Consider the following 23,041-nt stretch of genomic DNA (forward strand, 5'->3'; position numbering starts at 1 on the left):
CTGCACACATATAAACAAAACATATTTGAAAAGCAGATGTAGAATGAATTTGAGATGTACCTGGCATTATTTATCTGTTGCATTATGAGACTTCACTGTAGCCTTGCTTCTTAACACACAGTATGCACACTTTGTACTATACATGTCAACACACCTTGTCACACTGCAATTGAATCCTCAACTCAGGTGTTAGACAATTATGTGTTATGCATCACATACCTGTATTGTACATACATATATTTCTGCACTAATAAAACAGAACAATTTAGTTGCCTACCATTACTCCTCAGCACATGTGCCAATTTCATGTAAAACTGGGTTGATAGTGTTATAATGCTTGAATACAGGTGCTGATGCTTATTAAATTACATTATCTACCAAATCTGAAATATATTGATTCTGTATTACATAGTATGAAATCAAGTATTAGATGTTAACACCTTTTGTAAAAATAAGCAAGGACACTCATATCATTAATATGCAGAATACCTTTCATCTTTAATAGTGAAATTCGATTATATCAAAAGTTTTTTTTTTATTTTCTGTAATTTATTATCACCTAATGTTTGTCTTATATACATAATTTATATACTGCATGATGGAGGTTTCAGTAAATATTTCACAGGTGACAGTGTGCTTCAGACATCATGTACTTCAGACACAGAACTCAGGGGACCCTGAGCTGAAAATGACATGAACGCATACTCCCTGAGGAATAGCTTTCATAATACATGAAGGTGCCATGCCAGCTTCAAAAAAAGAGAAGCAGCTCTAGTTAGCTATGACACCTATGAAACATAGGATTAATATTGTACTGTATGCCAAAGTCAGCAGTAGTGGCATGTATACCTTGATAGTAACCAAGCTTTCTAATGGACTTACTCAACAAGAGGAAAATCATGCCTGATACTAGAAACCTAATCAACTATCCAGGGATAGTGAATTCATAGTTTTTGGAGAAAAATCTAAATCTTCTCCAACCAACATAACTACTAACCATACACTAAATAATTCTAAATATTTTGCCCTTATACCACATATCTGTCATCCTCTGTTTGCAACAGATAGAAACCAATGCAGTAAGATAAACTAATCTAAATATAGATATGTGGAGCCTAGTCCAAAAAGATTTATCTACAAAACATTTCCACATGTAAGCTCAAGAATATTAAAGTTTGTAAGAGGCAGAGGATGGAAGAATTTTTCTGTCAGATTGTATATTCTCATATGTCAGGAGCTATACCCATAAAGTTTTACCAACATGGTTTTTTTTTTAATATGAATTCATTATATTCATAAAATGGCTACTTATAATTCTTATTTCAGTTATTCTTTTATTTCACCTGATAGCAAGAGATCTTGAAGAGGGTGCAATGTGTAATATAAATAGCAGAAACTCAGATTATGTAAATGTCAGCTTTTCTACTACTTGTGTTAGCTAAAAGGGGCAATGTAGAGTGGCTTTTCTAATTCCACACATTGCCTGGTACACATAGTTCCATGCCCCAGATCTCTAAACTGTATTAGCATTGGGAGTTTTATACAGCATGTTCTTCAAACAGATCCAGAAATTTAGAGTTGTTTATTTTCCACTGTTGTGGGTAGCACAAACTTTTAGTGGCTAACTTGTAATCTGTCCATCCCACACTTGCCTCTTTCCATATCACTTTACCCACCAGGAAATTTACATGTAGGTCTCCATCAAGACATTTCATCAAAGATTAGAAGAAATCAAATCAGTTCTGCTTTTGGCTCTACCATCTGAGTTCTCAGAATGAGGTTTCTTCTGCATAGTCTGGGGTGTTAATGCTCTGGAACTTAGGTGAGGTCAGACATGAGGAAAGAAGGCAGTACTGGCTGGGGTCTAGGGATATGCTGCTTCCATTGTGTCTTCTGCTCATACTGATGAAGAGCAGGATTCATATTGCAAGATATGAGAGAAATGGTCTACAAAGAAATAGAGAATTGTGCTCTAATGATGATTGTCACATACAATGAGTGAAATCCTGTGAAAAAAATCTTAGGGAGCATTTTATTGCAGAAAATTTTTGGGTTATATATAAAAGTAGATATTGTGCATAAACAATGCAACACCTCCAGGTATTTCAGTATCCTTTGAAGAAACTGAGATGATTCAGACTGCATTATCTCTGACTATCATCAGTAGAGACCTGACCTCCATTTACTATAGGTCAAACAGACCCTCCTAACCTACTTGAGGGTGTTGTACAGGAGGGAAACAGTGGTCACAGTAACAGACTTATAAGATTTTGAAACTAGACTCTTGGGTTAGTTACAAGCTCAGTCAAAGTAAGACAGGCATATTTCATGCTTCAAATGAACAGAATGAAGGGTGAGGATGTGGTCATTTATTATGGTGTAAACGGTACACAATCTCCTCATACAGTGGTATAATCTAAAATAGAAACTTCCCTACTTGCATGGTCTAACTGCCATCATGTGTTACTTGTCTTTAGAACATAATAGAAAGTTTCCTAAATTTGTCTGAAGGGAAAATTAATAGCTCAAGAAGTTACAACTGAGTTCTATACCCCATGTTAAATAAAGCTTCATTTAAGCAAAATCTTAATGTACTGTCAGCTACTCCATCCTCTGTGTGACAAAACAGAGAGGAAAGAAAACATTATTCAAACTCTTCTCAATGAATAGAAATCACAAAGGTAAAAAAAGTCTCAAGGTATCAATAACCTGTGTTCTTCTATTGATAGTGACTTCTAGATGATGTAATATTGCTTGCAAAATTCTCACATTTTTGGCAATGAGATAGAAAAATAAAAAAAACATAAAAATCACCTCACCTAAATAATTAATAAAAAAATAAAATTATGAAAATGAGTAGAAATGATGAGATGACTATACAGAAAGAGCAAACAGTATGTGCTGTGGAAGAACTGCACCCTGATACAGAAACTAAGGGCTACTGTATGGGATGTTTTCAAGAAATCATGCAACTATCACGTGACTCAGCTAAGCCTGTACTAGGTACATTCCTGAAAAAAATCTAAGTCATCATTGTATACATATACATCCACACACACATGGTACAAGTGGTAAATTGTCTTCAGCTGAATTCCCCTGCTTGTGCTTATATATACACACATGAATTCCTTTTAGTAAATGGGACTTGATCAGACTCAGTCTTGTCTCCATTCTTCCTGTCTCTTGCCCCTCCATCCCCACTCTTTCTCTTGCTAGACCCTGTTGACTGAACCCTTGGACCTGAGCATTTAGTCCCCCAAGAGTGGGGCAGTGTGGGCCAGGAAAATTTTTGTTTATCTCTGGACCACAGTGGAAGAAAACTACCTACTGTACTGACAGTAATAGGTTGCAACAGCATCAACCTCCACATAGCAGCTGCTTGGGATGAAATTTGTCCCAACTCATTTCCACTGAACTTAGCCAAAACCCCAGATATTAGTTCGGATGCTAAATAAACGAGGATTTTGGGATGCTGTCCTGTTTTCTTATATGTATTTAATATTTATTTTCTTTTTACTTCTATTTTATTGGATGTATTATTTACATTTCACATGTTATCCCCTTACCTCATAGCCCCATCTGCTCAGGAACCCCCTATACTATCCCCCTCTTCCTGCTTCTATGAGGATGTGCTCACACTTGCCCCCTCACTCCCACCTACCCACCCCATCCCTATGTGCTCCCAGGCTAGTGGTTTAGACCCTGGGGAGCTCTGGTTGGTTGGTATATTTGTTCTCCTCATGGGATCACAAACCCTTTCTGCTCCTTCAGTCTTCTCTCTAACTTCTCCATTGGGAAACTCTTGATCAGATCAGAGGTTAGATGTGAGCTTCGTCCTCTGAATGAGTCAGTCTCTGGCAGACCTCTAAGGAAACAGCTATATCAGGTTCTTGTCAGCATGCACTTCCAGCCACCCACACCAGTGCCTAGCTTAGGTGACAACACATAGGATGGATACCCAGGTGAACTGGTCTCCAGATGGCCCCTCCTTCAGTTTCTGTCCCATGTTTTGTTTTCATACTTGCTCCATTGAGTATTTTTCTTACTCCTTCTAAGTAGGACTGAGTCATCCCCACTTGGTCTTCCTTTATGAACTTCATGTGGTTTGTGAGTTGAGTTTTCACTATTCCAAGCTTTTGGGCTTACATCCACTATCAGTGAGTAAATATCATGTGTGTTCTTTTGTAATTGGGTTAACTCACTCAGGATGATAATTTCTAGTTCCATCCATTTACATAAGAATTTCTCGAATTTATTATTTTTAATAGCTGAGTAATACTCAATTGTAAATTTCCACATTTTTTGTATCCATTTCTCTGTTGAGAGACATCTGGGTTCTTTCCAGCTTCTGACTATTATAAATAAGGCTGCTATGAACATAGTGGAGCATATGTCTTTGTTATATGTTGGAACATAATCTGGGTATATGCCCAGGAGTGGTATAGCTGGATCCTCAGGTAATGCTACGTCCAGTTCTCTGAGGAATCGCCAGACTGATTTCCAAAGAGGTTGTACCAGCTTGCAATCCCACCAACAATTGAGGAGTGTTCCTCTTTCTTCACATCCTCCCCAGCATCTATTATCACCTGAGTTTTTGATCTTAGCCATTCTGACAGGTGTGAGGTGGTATCTCAGGGTTGTTTTGATTTGCATTTCCCTAATGACTAAGGATGTGGAGCATTTCTTAAGGTACTTCTTGGCCATTCGAGTTTCCCCCATTGAGTATTATTTGTTTGGCTCTGTACCCCATTTTAATAGGGTTATTTGATTGTCTGGAGTATAATTTCTTGAGTTCTTTGTATATCTTGGATATTAGCCCACTATTGGATGTAGGATTGGTAAAGATCTTTTCCCAATCTGTTGGTTGCCATTTTGTCTTATTGACAATGTCCTTTGCCTTACAGAAGCTTTGCAATTTGATGAGGTCCCATTTGTCAATTCTTGATCTTAGAGCATAAGCCATTGGTGTTCTGTTCAGGAACTTTTCCCCTGTGCCTAGGTATTCGAGTGTCTTCCCCACCTTCTCTTCTATTAGTTTCAGTGTATCTGGTTTTAAGTGAAGGTCTTTTATCCACTTGGATTTGAGCTTTCTATGAAAAGATAAGAATGGATTGATTTGCATTCTTCTACAACTTGACCTCCAGTTGAACCAGCACCACTTGTTGAAAATGCTGTCTTTTTTCCACTGGATGGTTTTGCCTCCTTTGTCAAAGATCAAGTGATCATAGGTATGTGGGTTCATTTCTGAATCTTCAATTCTGTTCCATTGATCTTCCTGTACCAATACCATGCAGTTTTTATTACTATTGCCTGTAATACATTTTGAGGTCAGGGGCAGTGATTCCCCAAGAAGTTCCTTTATTTTGGAGAATAGTTTTCTTTATCCTGGGTTTTTTGTTATTCCAAATAAATTTGCAAATTGCTCTTTCTATCTTTATGAAGAATTGATTTGGAAATTTGATGGGGATTGCATTGAATCTGTAGATTGCTTTTGGCAAGATGGCTATTTTTAGTAAATTAATCCTGCCAATCCTGGAGCATGGCAGATCTTTCCATCTTCTGAGATATTGTTTGAATTCTTTCTTCATAGACTTGAAGTTCTTGTCATATACATCTTTTACTTGCTTGGTTGGATTCACTCCAAGGTACTTTATATTGTTTGTAAATATTGTGAAGGGTGTCATTTCCCTAATTTCTTTCTAAGACTGTTGATCCTTTAAATAGAGGAAGGCTACAGATTTATTTGGGTTGATTTTATATCCAGCCACTTTGCTGAAGTTATTTATCAGGTTTAGGAGTTCTCTGGTGGAAATTTTAGGGTCACTTAAGTATACTATCATATCATCTGCAAATAGTGACAATTTTATTTTTCCTTTCCTATTTGTATCCCTTTGACTTCCTTTTGTTGTCTAATTGCTCTGGCTAGGACTTCCAGTACTATATTGAATAAGTATAGTGAGAGTGGGCAGCCTTGTCTAGTCCCTGATCTTAGTAAGATTGCTTCCAGTTTCTCTTCATTTAGTTTGATGTTGGCTACTGGCTTGCTGTATATTGCTTTTACTATGTTTAGGTATGGGCCTTGAATTCCTGATCTTTCCAAGTCTTTTAACATGAAGTTATGTTGAATTTTATCAAATGCTTTCTCAGCATCTAGGGAGATGATCATGTGGTTTTTATCTTTGAGTTTATTTATGTAGTGGATTACATTGATGAATTTCCAAATATTGAACCATCTGTGAATTCCTGGGATAAAGCCTACTTTATCATGATGATTGATTGCTTTGATGTGTCCTTGGGTTCTGTTTTCGAGAATTTTATTGAGTAGTTTTCACAAGAAATTTTATTGAGTAGTATTCACAAGAAAAATTGGTCTGTAGTTCTCATTCTTTTTTGGGTCTTTGTGAGGTTTAGGTATGAGTGTGATTGTAGCTTCATAGAACAAATTGGATAGTGTTCCTGCTGTTTCTATTCCGTGGAATAGTTTGAAGAGAATTGGTATTAGGTCTTCCTTGATTGTCTGTTAGAATTCTGCACTAAAACCATCTGGTCCCGGACTTTTTTTGGTGGGAAAATGTTTAATGACTGCTTCTATTTCTTTAGGGGTTATGGGACTGTTGAGATGGTTTATCTGCTCTTGTTTTAATTTTGATACTTTTTATCTGTCTAGAAAATTATCCATTTCATCCAGATTTTCCAATTTTGTGGAGTATAGGCCTTTGTAGTAGGCCTATACAATTTTTTTTTAATTTCCTCAGTTTCTGTTGTTATGTCTCCCTTTTCAGTTCTGATTTTATTAATTTGAGTACTGTCTGTGCCCTTTGATGAGTCTGGCTAAGGGTTTGTTTATCTTTTTTATTTTCTCCAAGGACCAGCTTCTGCTTTTGTTGATATTTTGTATAGTTCTTTCTGTTTCAACTTTGTTGATTTCAGCCCTGTGTTTGATTATATCCTGACATCTATTCCTCTTGGGTATATTAGCTTCTTTTTGTTGTAACGCTTTCAGGTGTGCTGTCAAGTTGTTAGTGTATGCTCTCTCCAGTTTCTTTTTTAGGGCATGTAGAGCTATGAGTTTCCCTCTTATTAGTGCTTTCATGGAGATCAACAAATTTTGATATTATGTGTCCTCATTTTCAATAATTCTATAAAGTCTTTAATTTTTTTCTTTATTTCTTCCTTGACTAAGTCATCATTGAGTAGAGCATTGTTCAGTTTCCATGTGTATGTGGGCTTTTCATTGTTTTTGTCATTATTAAAGATAACTCTTAGTCCATGATGATCTGATAGGTTACAAGGGATTATTTTAATCTTTTTATATCTGTTGAGGCCTCTTTGTGAGAAATGATATGGTCTATTTTAGAGAAGGTACCATGAGGTGCTGAGAAAAGTATATTCTTTTGTTTTAGGATGAAATATTCTATAAATGTAGGTTAAGTCCAATTGGTTCATAACTTTCATTGTGTCTTGGTTTAGTTTTTGTTTCCATGATCTGTCCATTGCTGAGAGTGTGATGTTAAAATTCCTCACTATTATTGTGTGAGGTGAAATGTATGCTTTAAGCTTTAGGAAAGTTTCTTTTATGTATGTGAGTGCCCTTGCATTTGAAGCATAGATGTTCAGAATTGAGAATTCCTCTTGGTACATTTTTCCTTTGATGAACATGAAGTGTCCTTCCTTATCTTTTTGATTACTTTTGGTTGAAAATTGATTTTATTTGATATTAGTATCACTACTCCAGCTTGTTTCTTGGGACCATTTGCTTGGAAGATTGGTTTTCAACCTTTTACTCTGAGGTAGTGTCTGTCTTTCTCGCAGAGGTGCATTTCCTGTATGCAGTAAAATGCTGGGTCATGTCTATGTATCCAGTCTGATAGTCTATGTCTTTTTATTGGAGAATTGAGTACATTGATACTAAGAGATATTAAGAAAAAATGAATGTTGCTTCCTGTTATTTCTGTTATTGGCAGTGGAGTCATGTTTGTATAGCTACCTTCTTTTAGGGTTGTTGGAAGATTACTTTCTTGCTTTTTCTAGGTTGTAGTTTCCCTCCTTGTGTTAGAGTTTTCCAACAATTATCCTTTGATGTGCTGGATTTGTAGTAAGATATTGTGTAAATTTGGTTTGGTCATGGAATATTTTGGTTTCTCTATCAATACTGATTAATATTTTTGCTGGTATAGTAGTCTGGTCTGGAATTTGTGTTCTCTTAGGGACTGTATTATATCAGTCCAGGATCTTCTGGCTTTTATAGTCTCTGGTGAGAAGTGTGGTGTAATTCTTATAGGTCTGCCTTTATATGTTACTTTACCTTTTTCCCTTACTGCTTTTAGTATTTTTTCTTTGTTTTGTACATTTGATGTTTTGACTATTATGCAGTGGGAGGTATTTCTTTTCTGGTCTAAACTATTTGGAGTTCTGTAGGCTTCTTGTATATTTATGGACATCTCTTTCTGTAGGTTATGAAAGTTTTCATCTATAGTTTTGTTGAAGATGTTTACTGGTCCTTTAATTTGGGTGTATTCCCTCCTCATCTCTACCTATTATCTTTAGGTTTGGCCTTCTCATTGTGTCTTGGATTTCCTGGATGTTTTGGGTTAGTAGCTTTTTGTATTTTGCATTTTCTTTGACAGTTGTGTCAACGTTTTCCATGGTATCTTCTGCATATGAGATTCTCTCTTCTATCTCTTGTATTCTGTTGGTGATACTTGTGTCTACGACTCCTGATTATTTTCCTAGGTTTTCTATTTCCAGGGTAGTCTCCCTTTGTGATTTCTTTATTGTTTTTACTTCCATTTTTAGATCTTGGATGGTTTTTATTTAATTCCTTCGCCTGTTTGATTCTTGCATTTCTTTAAAGGATTTTTGTGTTTCCTCTTTAAAGGCTTCTACCTGTCTACATGTGTTCTCCTTAAATTCTTTGTGAGTGTTATTTATGTCCTTCTTAAAGTCCTCTATCATCATCATGAGAAGTGATTTTAATTCTGAATCCTGCTTTTCCGGTGTGATGGGGTGTTCTGGGCTTGCTATGTTGGGGGAACTTGGTTCTGATGATGCCATGTAACTTTGGATTCTGTTGCTTATGTTCTTGTGATTTCCTTTTGCCATCTGGTTAACTCTAGTGCTACCTGTACTCACTGCCTCTGACTAGAGCCTGCCTCGCCAGTTATCTTGCTTGTGTCTGATCTCCTCAGGGTTCGAATGTCTCTGTGATCTTTTAATCCTCAGCTCCAACTGCTCTGAGTACAGTGGTTCCTCTAGGATGTCTCAGGATATGGTAACTTCAAGGTAGCAGACCAGCTAGGTGTCTGCTGTTCTGGGTGCAGTGTCTCCTCTAGGGTGTCTCAGGATAAGGTGTCTGCTGCTCTGAGTGCAGCATCTCCTCTACAGTGTCTCAGGATAAGGTGCGTACTGCCCTGAGTGATCCAGGGTGTCTTGGGATATGTTGTCTGGTGCTCTGAGTTCAGTTGTTCCTCTGCTGCTCTGGGTTCAGGGACACTCTAGGATGTCTCAGGATCAGGTGTCTACACAGGAGCAGACCAGTCGGGGTTCTATGCCAAGCCTCAGATCCGGGAGAGGGGTGGGAGTGAAGTGGTATTCTGCAGGGGCAGGATTTGAGTGTCTGCTGGGATCTGAGCACTCCCTGCATCCAGCTGTGGGCATAGGGCAGTGTGTGGGTGTTCTTACATACTACTCTGTGTTCAGTAGACCTTCTAGGATGTTTTGGGAGGGATCTGGTGTCCACACAGGAGAAGACCAGGTGGAGGTCTCCATCAAGCCTCAGATCTGAAAGAGGCGTAGAAGGAGAGTTGTATTCTGCAGGGGTGGGGGCGGGGTTTGGGTGCCTGCTGGGATCTGAGTGCTCCCTGTACCCAGCTATAGGCATAGGACAGTGTGTGGGTGTTCTTGCCTAATGTTCTGGGTTCAGTGGACCCTCTAGAATGTCTTGGGAGGGATCTGGTATCCACACAGGAGCAGATCAGGTGGGGGTCTGCATCAGGCCTCAGATCCAGAAGAGGGGCAGAAAGGCTGAATTGTAAATCTAGTATTATGTGTAAAGTACACGAAACAGAAAATTAAACAAAATATCATAACAAAGAGTGAGATTCACATCTGTATCCCAGAATTAGAAACACAGAAGCAGGAGAACCATGAGCTTATGACCAGACTATGGTACATGACAAGTTCTAGGCCAGTCTAATCTCTATACAGAGACAAGCTTTCAAAATGTACATCATTAGTCAACTGGTTACAAGACAGCTCATGGTATTTGATATCCAAATAAATTATTCATCTGATATTAATGTGCCAACATTAAGCCAGAATATTATAGAAATTAAGTATGCATTTAATCAATATGCATTTTCTTCTGTTTTGCATTAAATATATTTTTTATAACTTTTCAGGTATAAAACATTCAATGATTTGTGATAAGCATGTTCAGATCTCACTGATAAGCCACTAACATACCAACATAATACAGAGATGATTTGTGAATTAAGAGAGCTCCCAGTTGACATCAATGGAGGAGTTAGGGGAAGGACTGAAGGAGTTGAAAAAATTTGCAATCTCTTAGGCAGGCAGAACAACAATATCAACCAACCAGACTCCTCAGAGCCCCCCAAACTAAACTACCAACCAAAGAGTACAAATGGAGGGACCCATGGCTTCAGCTGCTTGTGTAGCGGAGGATGTCCTTATCTGCTATCAATGAGAGGGGAGGCCCTTGATCTTAAGAAGGCTCTATGCCTCATCATAGGAGAATGCTAGGACAGTGAGGCAGGAATGGGTGGGTGGGAACGTATCTTCATAGAAGGGGAAGGGGGATGGAATAGGGCGGTTGTGGAGGGGAAACATGGAAGGTGGATAATATTTAAATGTAAATAAATAAAATAACCAATAAAAAAGAAAGCTCCCAATCTCTGGTGTCCACAGGCCTGGTAGTCCCTCAGGGCAACAGGCCTCCAGGGATACAGGGAAAGCTGGGAGTCTCTTGATGGCAGCAGGCCACTGGAATTGCAGGTAGAGCTGTTTGTCCTAAGCAGCAGCAGAATTTTAAGGATACAGGCTGGTATTCACTGATAACTGCAGGTCTCTGGATGTCTCAGGTGACAGCAGGCATTTTGGGATGCAGGCAAAGCTGGTAGTCCCTAATGGTTGTAGACCTCAGGGATTGCTGGTAGAGGTGTAGAGAGAAGAGAGAGCACAGAGGACATGGCAGACTTCACAGCTACTGGGCTTGCTGGAGGACAGAACAATCAGGAGATTGGGGAATGGGGTTCTTACCTGGTGTCCTAAGTGGCAGCAGGCCTCAGGGAAACAGGCAGAGCTGTAGCCCAGGACATGAAGTGTAGAGGAGATAGGGGGAACTTGCTTCTGGGTTTTCCTGGAGGGGGTCAACAGACAGGGAATTAAGGTTACAAGTCTCACCTGGTATCACTGATGGTTGCAGGAGTCCATCATTGCAGGTGACTGTGTGGACCTTATGATGAAGCACAACAGAGAAAGGTCAGACCTCACATCTGCTGTCATGCTGGAGGACCCAGGAAGAAGATGGGCAGAGTAATAAGGGGTAGAGGGGAACTTAGCATAACTCTCCTCTGACAGGCTCCACCCAGCATCTGAAAAAGACAGAAAAGGAGAACAACAGACAAACATTAGACAAAGTTCAAGGAGTCTTGTGAAAAGGTTAGAGAAAGGATAGAGGAACCCAGAGAGTATTGGGACTCTATAAGAAAACCAACAAAGCCAACTAACCTGGGACCTTGTGAGGATCCCAGAGACCAAACAGCCAATCAAACAGCATTCATGTGCTAGACCTTGCACCTTCTCAACCTTGCCCAACACATATGTAGCAGATGTGTAGCTTAGTATTCATAAGTTCCCCAACTGAAGCAAAAACTCTCCCTGACATTTTTGCCTGACTGTGGACCCTGTTCCCCTAACTGGGCTGCCATATCTGGCCTCAGGGAAGAGGTTATGCATAGTCCTGCAGTGACTTGATGTGTCATAGTGGATTGGTTCCCAGAATGTGGTAGGTACCTCCCCTTTCTCAGAGGAGAAAGGGATGGGTATATGGAGGAAGAAACTGGGTAGGTGGACTCTGTGAGAATAAGGGTCTGGAATTGGGATGTAAAATGAAGTAATCAATGAACAATAATAGCTCCCAATCCCACACTGAAGAATATACCAGATGAGCAACAATCCCCATCAGTGTCTAACAAATTGCCATGTACTCTTGATATTTGCTAAACTTTATATTTCAATTTGTGACAGTTGCAGTGAGGTCAGACTGTGATCTCATGTCATTTACTGCTGATCAATTAGATGGACACATAGAGACAGGGGTCTGATGAATCTAAATATTCCTCAGTTAAACATAAGGCTTCTCACAATATGTAAGTGGGGAGCATAGGGATTTGGAAGGTAAAAATTTACATTTTCTATGTACAATCAAAAAAGCCTTAAAAATTAAAGTCTTCAAAACAATACTTGGTTATACATATTCTATAAATACATACATATTATACAAAATACATTTATGTGTTATGCATAAATATCCCATGAATATGAATTTAATGTTTATTACTTTTGAATGAAGATAAATTTTTGTACATTATTTCCTGATTATGAATTTTCTTTTTCATTTTTCCTCACAGTCTTCTCACGTTCCCAACCATCCATTTCCATGACTTCTTTCTCTTTCTTCTTAGAAAAAAAAGAACAGTAAGTTTGTGTGTGTGTGTTAAATTACAGAAACAAAAAGCAAGAGAAACACACAAAAAATGTAAAACACAAAATCAGAAACCATAATATATAAACAAATACCAGTAATGTAATAAATGTCAAAACAAAGTAGTATAAGCCAAAAAATCAAAAAATATACACATTGGTTAATTCTGTGCTGGAAATATATTGCTGGACATCAGGCCTTCTCTTCAGTGGTGTTTAAAACTGCAGTGATATTCCATTAAAAATGGTAAATGGGACCTCATAAAATTGCAAAGCTCCTGTAAGGCAAAGGATACCATCAATAGGACAAAACAGCAACAAACAGATTGGGAAAAGATCCTTGCCAATCCTACATCAGATATAAGGCTAACATCCAATATATACAAAGAACTTAAGAAGTTACACTACAGAAAACCAATTAACCCTATAAAACTGGGTTACCAAGCTAAACAAAGAATTCTCAACTGAGGAATACTGAATGGCTGAGAAGCGCCTAAAGAAATGTTCAACATCCTTAGCCATCAGGGAAATGCAAATCAAAACAACCATGATATTCTACGTCACATCAGTCAGAATAGCTAAGAACAAAATCTCAGGTGATACCAGATCCTGATGAGGATGTGGAGAAAGAGGAAGATTCTTTCATTGTTGGTGGGATTGCAAGGTGGTACAACCACTCTGGAAATTAGTCTAGCCTTTCCTCAGAAAATTGGCCATAGTATTACCTGAGGACCCAGCTATATCACTTTTGGGCATATACCCAAAATATGCTCCAACATATAACAAGGACACATCCCCCACTATGTTCATAGAGGTCTTATTTATAATAGCCAGAAGCTGGAAAAAAACCCAAATGTCCTTCAACAAAGGAATGGATACAGAAAATGTGGTACATTTACACAAGGAGTACTAAGCAGCAATTATAAATAATGACTTCATGAAATTCACAGGCAAATGGATGGAACCAGAAAATAACATCCTGATTGAAGTAATCCAACCACCAAAGAACACACATGGTGTGCACTCACAGATAAGAGGATATTAACCCAAAAGCTCAGAATTCTCAAGATACAATTCACAGACCACATGAAGTTCAAGAAGAATGAAGACCAAAATATGGATACAAAATACCAATGGGAGGAGATGCAGAGACAAACTGTGGAGCAGAGACTGAAGCAAAAGCCATCCAGAGACTGCACCACCTGGGCATCCATCCCATATTCAAAGGACCCATGGCTCCAACTGTAGCAAAAATGACATTGTAGGACATCAATGGGAATAGAGACCCTTTGCCTTCTGAAGGTTAGATGCCCCAGTGTAGAGGAATGTCAAAACTGGGAAGTGGGAGTGAGTGAGTGCATAGGGGAATACCCTCATAGAAGCAGGGGCATGGTATAAGGAAGGTTGAAGGGGAAGCCAGAAAAGGGGATAACATTTGAAATGTAAATAAAGAAATATCTAATAAAAATTTTCAAAAGAAAAAAAAGATGTGTAGTGTGAATATGACCTGGAACAAATTAGCTTTTAGCCTCCTCTTGGACATATGATTGTAATAACTCTGTAGTAATCATCTTTGCAGGCTACTATATTAATTTTTATTTTCTCATCATATTCCAAAAAAAGAGACAGACAATATTAAAAGCCTCAATTGATAGCCTTTTATCCTCCTTAATCAATAGCAACATTTTTCAAGGCACTTATTATTACTTATATTATCTCCTTTGTGAGGCCTAGGAGATAATCTAGAATGGACTGCATTGTGAAACAGCCCATGTTTTTTGAGGGGAGATACTGGGGACAAAACCATCATGTGCAGTAGCAGCACAATGAGAACAAACCATCATGAGAAGACAGAAAATGAAATCATTCTTTTCACGAGAAATTACTGTACAAGAAATTATCTACCACAAATCACATTTTAAATTAATTGGATAAATAAATGAGACATGCACAGTCATAATGTGTCTACATCATGCAGAAAAATTTAGCAACTCTTAAGAAACTATTGATGAAGGACCATGAGTATAGTGGTTTGAATAGATTTGGCCCCCACAGACTTGTGTGTTTGAAAGCTTGCCCCACAGGGAATGCACTATTCAAAGGTATGCCCTGTAACTATGGGCTCATTTGAGGGAGTCTGTCACTGAGGTGATAGGCTTTGAGGTCTCCTATGCTTAAGCTTTAACCAGTATGAAATTCCATTATGCTCCTGGCTACTTACAGAGGATAGTCTCCTTGTGACTGCCTTTGGATCAAGATGTAGAACTCTCAGCCCTGACTCCAACACCATATATGTCTGCAGGCTGCCATGCTTCCTGCCATGATGATAATAAACTTAACGTCTGAAAGTGTAAGCCAGCCCTAATTAAATTTTTTCTTTTATAAGAAAAAAAAGAAAAGAAAGTCTTTAGGGAAATATTTTAAAATTCAAGAGTAAAATGTTTTCTATATTTGGGATTGGAGGAAGCACAATGACACACTTAATCTGGATTAAATATAATCATACTTCATTTATCAGCATACAAACGGCTGTTTTCCCCAATGATTACAGTTCTATATGTCCTCTTCGGGAAAAATCAGAATGAGACAGACTTGGAGAAAGAAAATGCTGAGAAATTAAATACTGGCTTACAGGCCATAAAACCGAGGTGGAAACACTCTTTAAATCAAAATAGGAAACCCTCAGAGGAATTCAATCTGCAACTTATAATGATATAAAAAAACATAGCTCCACACTGAAAGATCCATAGGGGCTTAAGAAATTAGAATTGCAGCCCATAGAGATATAATATATTGAATTAATAATCCAGGTTGTGCTTATTGTTGCTGACTTAAAGCAATGCCATATAATGGATTTTGTGATTCATTTTATAGAGTTTAGGGAATTGATGTATGTACACATGTTGATATATCATACAATTAATACATGTTTGGAGTTCAAAAGGGTTTCTGCATTGAGTTCTGAGGGGTGATGATTCTGAGACTACACATTTATTAAGACAATGGCTATTTGTAGATGTATTTACAGACCAAAATTGATGATGCTCAGATATAATGTTCATTAAAATTCATGGGCATTATGAGATGAAGTCTATTCCAAATATAGCTCACAGTATAGCAGATCAAGCCACTATGAAACTTAGCAGGGCTTTGAAGAAAATGCTCATAAAATAGAATGGTAATATGACAGTTCCCGTTAATGCTTTAAAATATGGTTTGTTGTCTTTAAATTTTTTAAAAGTTAATGAGACAAAAAACAATTTGTCTCACTAACTCTAAAATGTAAAAAGGAGATACATTAGGTGGAGGAGATTTTTACATTTATTCCAACAAAAACAGAAAAGCTATATGTTTCATCCAAATTATTGAAAATAATATTTGGCTAGGCAAAAGCCCCTAAATATTTTGGCTACAAAGATAAGGAGATTGACAAGATCAATAGGATCTTGTCAATCTTATGTGCTGAACCTGCTACTTAAGAGCAGCTCTGAGACAGGCTGAGACAAAAAAAATAATGTATTTTACATAGCCGATAAATCTTGTTGACTACAAAATTCTCAAAACGTTTTATACAACTCTTTAAAATGGCATAGATAAAAATGATATTACATTCTGACATATAATCCAAACTAGCTTATAGGAAATACAGATGTCTGTTGCAATAAAGAGCAGAACGTCACCTTTATTGATCTGTAAACCCTGCATATTCCATACAATGTTCTTTTTTATTAAATATTTAATTTATATTTCAGATGTTATCCCCTTTACCCATTTCCTCCCCACCCAGAAACCCCCTATCCTATACCCCAACCTCCTGCTACTATGAGGATGTGCCCCACCACCTACCCATCCACTCCTACCTCTGCACCCTTGAATTTCCCCACACTGAGCATTCAGCCTTCATTGGACCAAGGATCTCCTCTCCCACCTATGTCTGACAAGGCCATACTCCCTTGCACATACAGCTGGAGCCATGGGTCCCTCCCTATTGCTCCCAGGCTGGTGGTTTAGACCCTGGGAGCTCTGGTTGGTTGGTATTGCTGCTCACCCAATGGGGTCACAAGCCCCTTCAAATCCTTCAGTCTTCTCTCTAACTTCTCCATTGGGAACCCATGATCAGTTCTATGGTTATCTGTGAGCATCTGTTTCTGTATAAGTCAGGCTCTGGGAGACCTCTAAGGAGACAGCTGTATCAATTTCCTGGCAGCATGTACTTCCTCCTGGCATCCACATCAGTGTCTGCACCCTGCACATTCCATACAAATGTTCTTACAGAACTATGTATTGCTTTATGGTTTATATATTGCAGAATGGAAGACCAGGAGAGCAACACTGACAGCATTCACCCTCAGGGATGCTGAGATGCTGATACCTGCTGTTTAGATACTTTTTCCAGAGACTTGCTTCTGGAACATCTTCAGAAAGGATGTTCATCCAGAGGTTCCATGAAACAGAGGTTCATCCAGCCTTTCAGCCTAATCTACTAAAGACTTCACATAGTCAACATATAGAGACTAGACAACAAATGATGACAGCAAGCTCTTTTTTGATTTAACCATTTTTGTAATTTTCTTGGGCCCAGCAAAAGAAAATCTGTACCCCCAAATCAACAGGGAGCAATTACAGCAAGACTTTCATTACAGTTTCAGGTGATAGTTTTGGTCATTTTATCAGTTATAGATATGGTGTCATTTCAGGAGATGATCTTCAGTTAATTATGGTGTTGGGTGGGAAAATGAAACAAAGAAGTTAGATTCAGGGATTTCTTTTCTTGTTCCTTCACTTTTCCTCTCTTTTTTCCTTAGTTAAGGGAAAGGGGGTTGAAAAGTGTACTCCCCCCCCCCATGAGCAGGACTGAGAGACCTTGGTTGCCACAGCAAGGTCAAGTGACAGGATCTAGGTGGAGTTACCCACCTTGGCTGCCCGGAACACAGAAGCAGAACTGCCCCTGGGCTTGCCTTGAGACATCTCCAGCCGTGACCTGGAACTGACTATGGATTATCCCACCCATCTGAAACCAGGAGGGGTTGTGGGTTGGGTCTTCCCCTTTAAATTGAGAGCTGAACATTAAAGCTTTGGGCCCTGATCAGAGAACTTTGTCTTGGCCTCATCTCTTCTCACCCTCCTTCCCCTTTCATTCCCAGCCCCCCTTTCAGGTCAATCCAGTTGACTTGTGGCCATGGGCGGCTACAGATTGGCACACCAACGTGGGACTTGAAAACGGGGGACCAGCTGAGGAACACTGTCTTAGGTGGGGCCCCACGGAAAACGGGAATAAGAAGGTATCCCACGCACTTAGGAAGTAGCAAACAGTATTGGAGCTAGCGCTAGGTAAGTTTGGGAGGCCATGTTTGCAGGAAGTGTGTTTTAAGGGGTATGGTCTAGGTCAAATAGGTGTTGACCCGATGCCTACTTTGCCTAGGGGTGACAGTGAATTCGGGATAGGAGACGGGCATCTGCCCACAACCTTCAAGAGCTGCTTCAGACGAGAAGAGCAGGGTTAGAAGAAATTGGAAAACTAAGAAAGCAGCCACAGCCATCTCCTAAAGAAAGGGATAAAGTGCTAGATCTTAAACTTCAGAGAGAGAACGGGTTTTGAAAAGCAGTTGTTCTCTCTCTGGGTTATGCTAGCAAAAAGAATGGAAAGGCTGTTTCAGAGCTCTCCTAGGAACAAGAGAAAATTCAGGAGACGTTTTAGACTAAGAGAAACTAAGAGAAATCCTTAGTTCTGCTTTCTTTGTTTATTGTCTTGTCCTTGGTACACCAATGTCCACTTGTGTCTCATTGTGTTTTCTATCCACGTGTCTCGTTGTATGAATGATTGGTCGTCTATGTTTTATGTTCTATGTTTAATGTTTAAAAGATCATTAAAATTGCTTGATTCAACACTTAGTCTAGTTTAACTTGGTTTTCAAAGGCAGTTTTAATATGCAGAGCAGCGGCTGATAAGTTTGCTTAACACCTGTAGCTAAAAGTCAAGCTGAGCTGGAAAGGCTGCTTTTAAAGGGACAGGCAGGTTTCTTGGATTAAATAAGGAAGTTAAGAGTTGTTTGTCGTGGAAAAAATCTCAGTGATAAGGTGCTTTTATTTTAGAATTGTGGCTAGAAAAAGCGAGAAATTTTGTTTGGTTTAAATATATAAGATGTGTTGTTACTTCATTTTTGTTTGTAATTGGTTTTAAGGTACAAATATGTTCATGGCTTGGTTATAAATCATTGTCCTATAAGTTATTGGGTTTGATTAAAAATTTACAACTTTGGTAACAAAGTTGGCTTAAAACTGGTAACACAGGGTTAGTCATTCAAAGACCAGATGTATAAAAGATATCAAAGCAATGTCTATTTAGTGAGATATTAAAGACTGCACTATCGTGCATTCATATATAAGAACTGGCAGCCAAACTTTGTAACGTACAAGTAATCCACTTGGTGTTGATTTTAGAGAAAATAGATTGCTTACATTGTTAAAAATTGGTTTTGTTTCCAAAAATTATGGTTATATGCTAATATTACAAAGGAAACTTAAAAATGTGGTCAACTGCCAACATTCCTTCGGCTGCAGCTGACAGGCAGTTCAATCGTAAGCCTGAAAATTTTTTACCTGCTTATGTTTATAGAAAGGCCAGAGCAGGTAGAGTTAAATAAAAGAGTTACAAAAACAATTGTGGCACAATATGGGTCTACTGACCCCTTTACACAAGCTTTATTGGATACTGTGGTAGAAGCAAATTTAATGCCCAAATATTGGAAAACTATATGTAAGGCTACTTTGTCAGGAGATGACTTGCTTTGGAGCTCAAAATGGTGTGATACCAGTAAGAAAACTGCCATGATGATTGCCCAGGCAGGCAATGCAGATTGGGATCTTAACATGCTTCTATGAGAAGGTTAATATGACGGTAATGCTAATCAGGTTAAACTGCCTGCAGGAGTGTATACATAGATTGCAATGGTTGCCTGCTGTGCTTGAAATCAATTACCTACTAAAGGGGATCTTAGTGGAAACTTATTCAGTATTAAACAGAGTTCTGAGGAACCATTCCAGAACAGGCTGCTGAAAGCAGCTGGTAGAATTTTTGGAGATCCTCAAACAGGAATTCCTTTTGTTACTCATTTGGCTTATGAGAATCCTAATGCAGCCTGTTGCATAAGGCAAAGACAGACTTACATGGATACATTCGTCTTTGTGCTAAAATTGGGCCCTCTTACCATCAGGGTCTGTCCATGGCTGCTGCCTTACAAGAAACCACTGTACAAGCAATGCTTGCACAGAACCGTAAAGATAAAAGATGTTTGTTTTTAAATGTGGAGATTCAAGTCATTTTTAAAATGACTGTCTCAAAAACAGACACAAGCAAATAATCCAGTCACAAGACAGAAATTTGTCCTTGGTGCAGGAAAGATAATCTTTGGGCCAGGCCTCAGGATATAGGCCAAGATTAAAAACATTTACATTTGAATTAAGTTGATATACAATGGGTGCAGCAGAAGCTTGTGTGACAAATACTCTTTTTGCCTTGGTCATCCTGACCAGTCCCTTGAAGGGTGTTTTCTGGAATTTGTTTATTGCCTTGTTTGTTCCTTGGAAGGGTCAGCCTCAGGCTCAAAGACATTTACAACAGTCTTCAGGGCCAAGAATTGTAATTATTATGCTGTTGTAATGATTATACCATTATTTAAATTTAATAATGGCTGCTCTGCCCATGGCATTGTAGCTACTTGCTGGAAAAAGAATTATTCAACTTGTTTTTTTTTTTTGTTCCTTTGCATATGCTTCCTCCCAAATTGTTAAGAAAGAGAAAGGACAAGATGGCCTTGGTTCCTCCAATATATATTGGGTTCAGTCTATTACTAGCAAGAGACCTAATCTTAAGTTATGCAACAATTATTAGAAGATTGCCTTCAGCTTGGCCTTCATCTGATACTCTCACTCAGCTAAAAAATATTGGTTATTGAATTAATCCAAAACAAAGTTCAAACTTAAGATTTAGAAAACTAATGGGGCATTGCAGCCTGACTTGCCTACTCCAGCTGCCATTTCAGTAAATACGTATATAATTATTATAGATCTAGAAGATTGTTTTCATACCATTCCTTTACATTTCTGCTAATTGTGTTAGGTTTGCATTCAGTAGATTTGCTCGTAATTGAGAATCCATGGTCCTCGTCATTGGAAAGGTTTGCTTTTAATTTCATTTGCGTTTAATGGTTTTCAAAAGTTGTTTAGAGATATTATTTGGCTAAAACCTCATCTTAAGCTTACCATACGAGGATCTGAACCTCTGCTTAATATTCTCTAGGGAGATACAAGTCCTAATTACTCTTGACAATTAACTAAAGGAAAAATAGCTTTGTGGAAAGTAAAGTAAGCTGTTAGTTATCAACAGACAAATTATATAGACTATGAAAAATTGTTGGCTGTTTGTGTTATTATCACTCATATGCCCACAGCAGCCCTTTGGCAAAAGAAACCATTAATGTAGATTCATCCTTCCTCATCTACAAGTAAAGTTTGTGTTAATAAAAGATTGTAAGATAGAATCCTAAAAACATTTTCAATAAAATGTTTATTCCTTATTCCAAATAGCAGTTAAATTGGTTATTAAAAAATGATATTTGGCCTATTATATGGCAAACATTTTAAGCAAATTTGGTGATCCCTATCCAAAAGATAAGTTGTTACAGTTTTTCTCTGCATGCTTTTATATTTCCTGAAATTTACTATGCATGCAGCTCATAGAAAAGACATTTGCTGTATTTACTATATTTACAGATGCCTCATCTATTGAGAAGGCAGTATATGTAATTATATCACATGTTTATTTTCTTGAGTTTTCTCTACTTGAGCACAAATAAATTATGTGTTGTAGCCACTGTTTAAAATACTAGAAAATCAAGCTTTCAATTTATATACTTATAGCCAGTAAATGGCTCATAATTTATAATTGCTTAAAATTGTTCCTTTTTTAGATATTGCAAATTCTCAAATTTTATAGTTATTTATAAAAATACAGCTTAACTTTTAAAACATGTACTGTCTCTTAACTTTTTAAGATATTTAAAAGCTCATTGGATTGGCTGAACCCCAGGGTAATGCCAGAGCAGATTTGTATACTAGGCAGATTATAGGCCTCGAAAATAATTGGCCATACTACCATACAGCATCAAAATATTAATAGCTGGATACAATAATTTGGTATTACTAAAAGGCGTGCAATTTAAATTGCAAAAACCTTGTTTTCAGTATTCTCAATTTTTTTCATAATGGTGTTAAACCTTAAGGACTTATGTAATCAATTTTGGCAAATAGATGTTACTTATTTTTGATTTTAAAAAATTAAAATATGTACATGTGACTTGACACTTTTTAGGCTTTCTAGTTGCAACTACTTTAACAAGAGAAGCAACTAAAAATATAATTAGTTATTGCCTATATTATTTTCCTGTGCTTGGTGTTCCATACCAGACTAAGACAGGTAATGGAACTGGCTATTACAGTTAGTTGACTACAGTCAAACATTTGAGATGTTTTGTTGACAATTTAATATTGAAATTCCTTATTATCCTCAAAAAAATTGTGAAAGAGAGATTATAAAACCTTAATATCTTTATAACTCTCTGAGTGTGGGAAAAACAGCTATTGGTGCTTCTTCCCTGATTTTACAAAAACTCTAAAAAGTTGGCTTTTTAAACTAAAAAAGGAGGGGGGAGGAATTATACCCTCCAAGGTCACCAAAAGCACATCTTGCTTTTGTGTTCTTTTAAATTTTCTGCAAAATGATGTTAAAGGTCAGTCTGCAGCAGATTGCCACTGGCATCCAGTCACTTCCAGGGTCTAATGGAGAGACCCCCTAACTAATTCTTGGAATGGTCCTGACCCTGTTTTAATTTGGGGTCTTGGCTTGGTCTGTATTTTTTCAGAAAAAGAAATGGAGCCCGATGGCTGCCTGAAAGATTGGTCCATCAAGTAGACGCAGATTTTGAGCTTAATAATTATGATTCTGATAATGAAGAATCTGATAACAAAATTTAGTCAGACACATTATCATGTGTTAGCCATGGAGGACCCAAGACTCTAGATAAGGCTGTTACTCTATCCAGGGTGTTCCCAAGTCTCATCTCCACCCAACCTAAAACAGGGGACTTCCACCCCTAGACCAAGTGGAGAGGGGCCACCAGAACCCCCTCTATCTGGCAATCTGAATTCTTGCTAAGGCTGTGAGGCGAAGCACTGCAAGGGAATATAAATAAAAGTTAAAAATATGTTTCTGGGTTCCCTGAGGGACAAGCCTGACTGCATAGGGGTTGATGTTGAA

This window comes from Arvicanthis niloticus, chromosome 9, assembly GCF_011762505.2.
Source record: "Arvicanthis niloticus isolate mArvNil1 chromosome 9, mArvNil1.pat.X, whole genome shotgun sequence".
In the NCBI taxonomy this organism is placed as follows: domain Eukaryota; kingdom Metazoa; phylum Chordata; class Mammalia; order Rodentia; family Muridae; genus Arvicanthis; species Arvicanthis niloticus.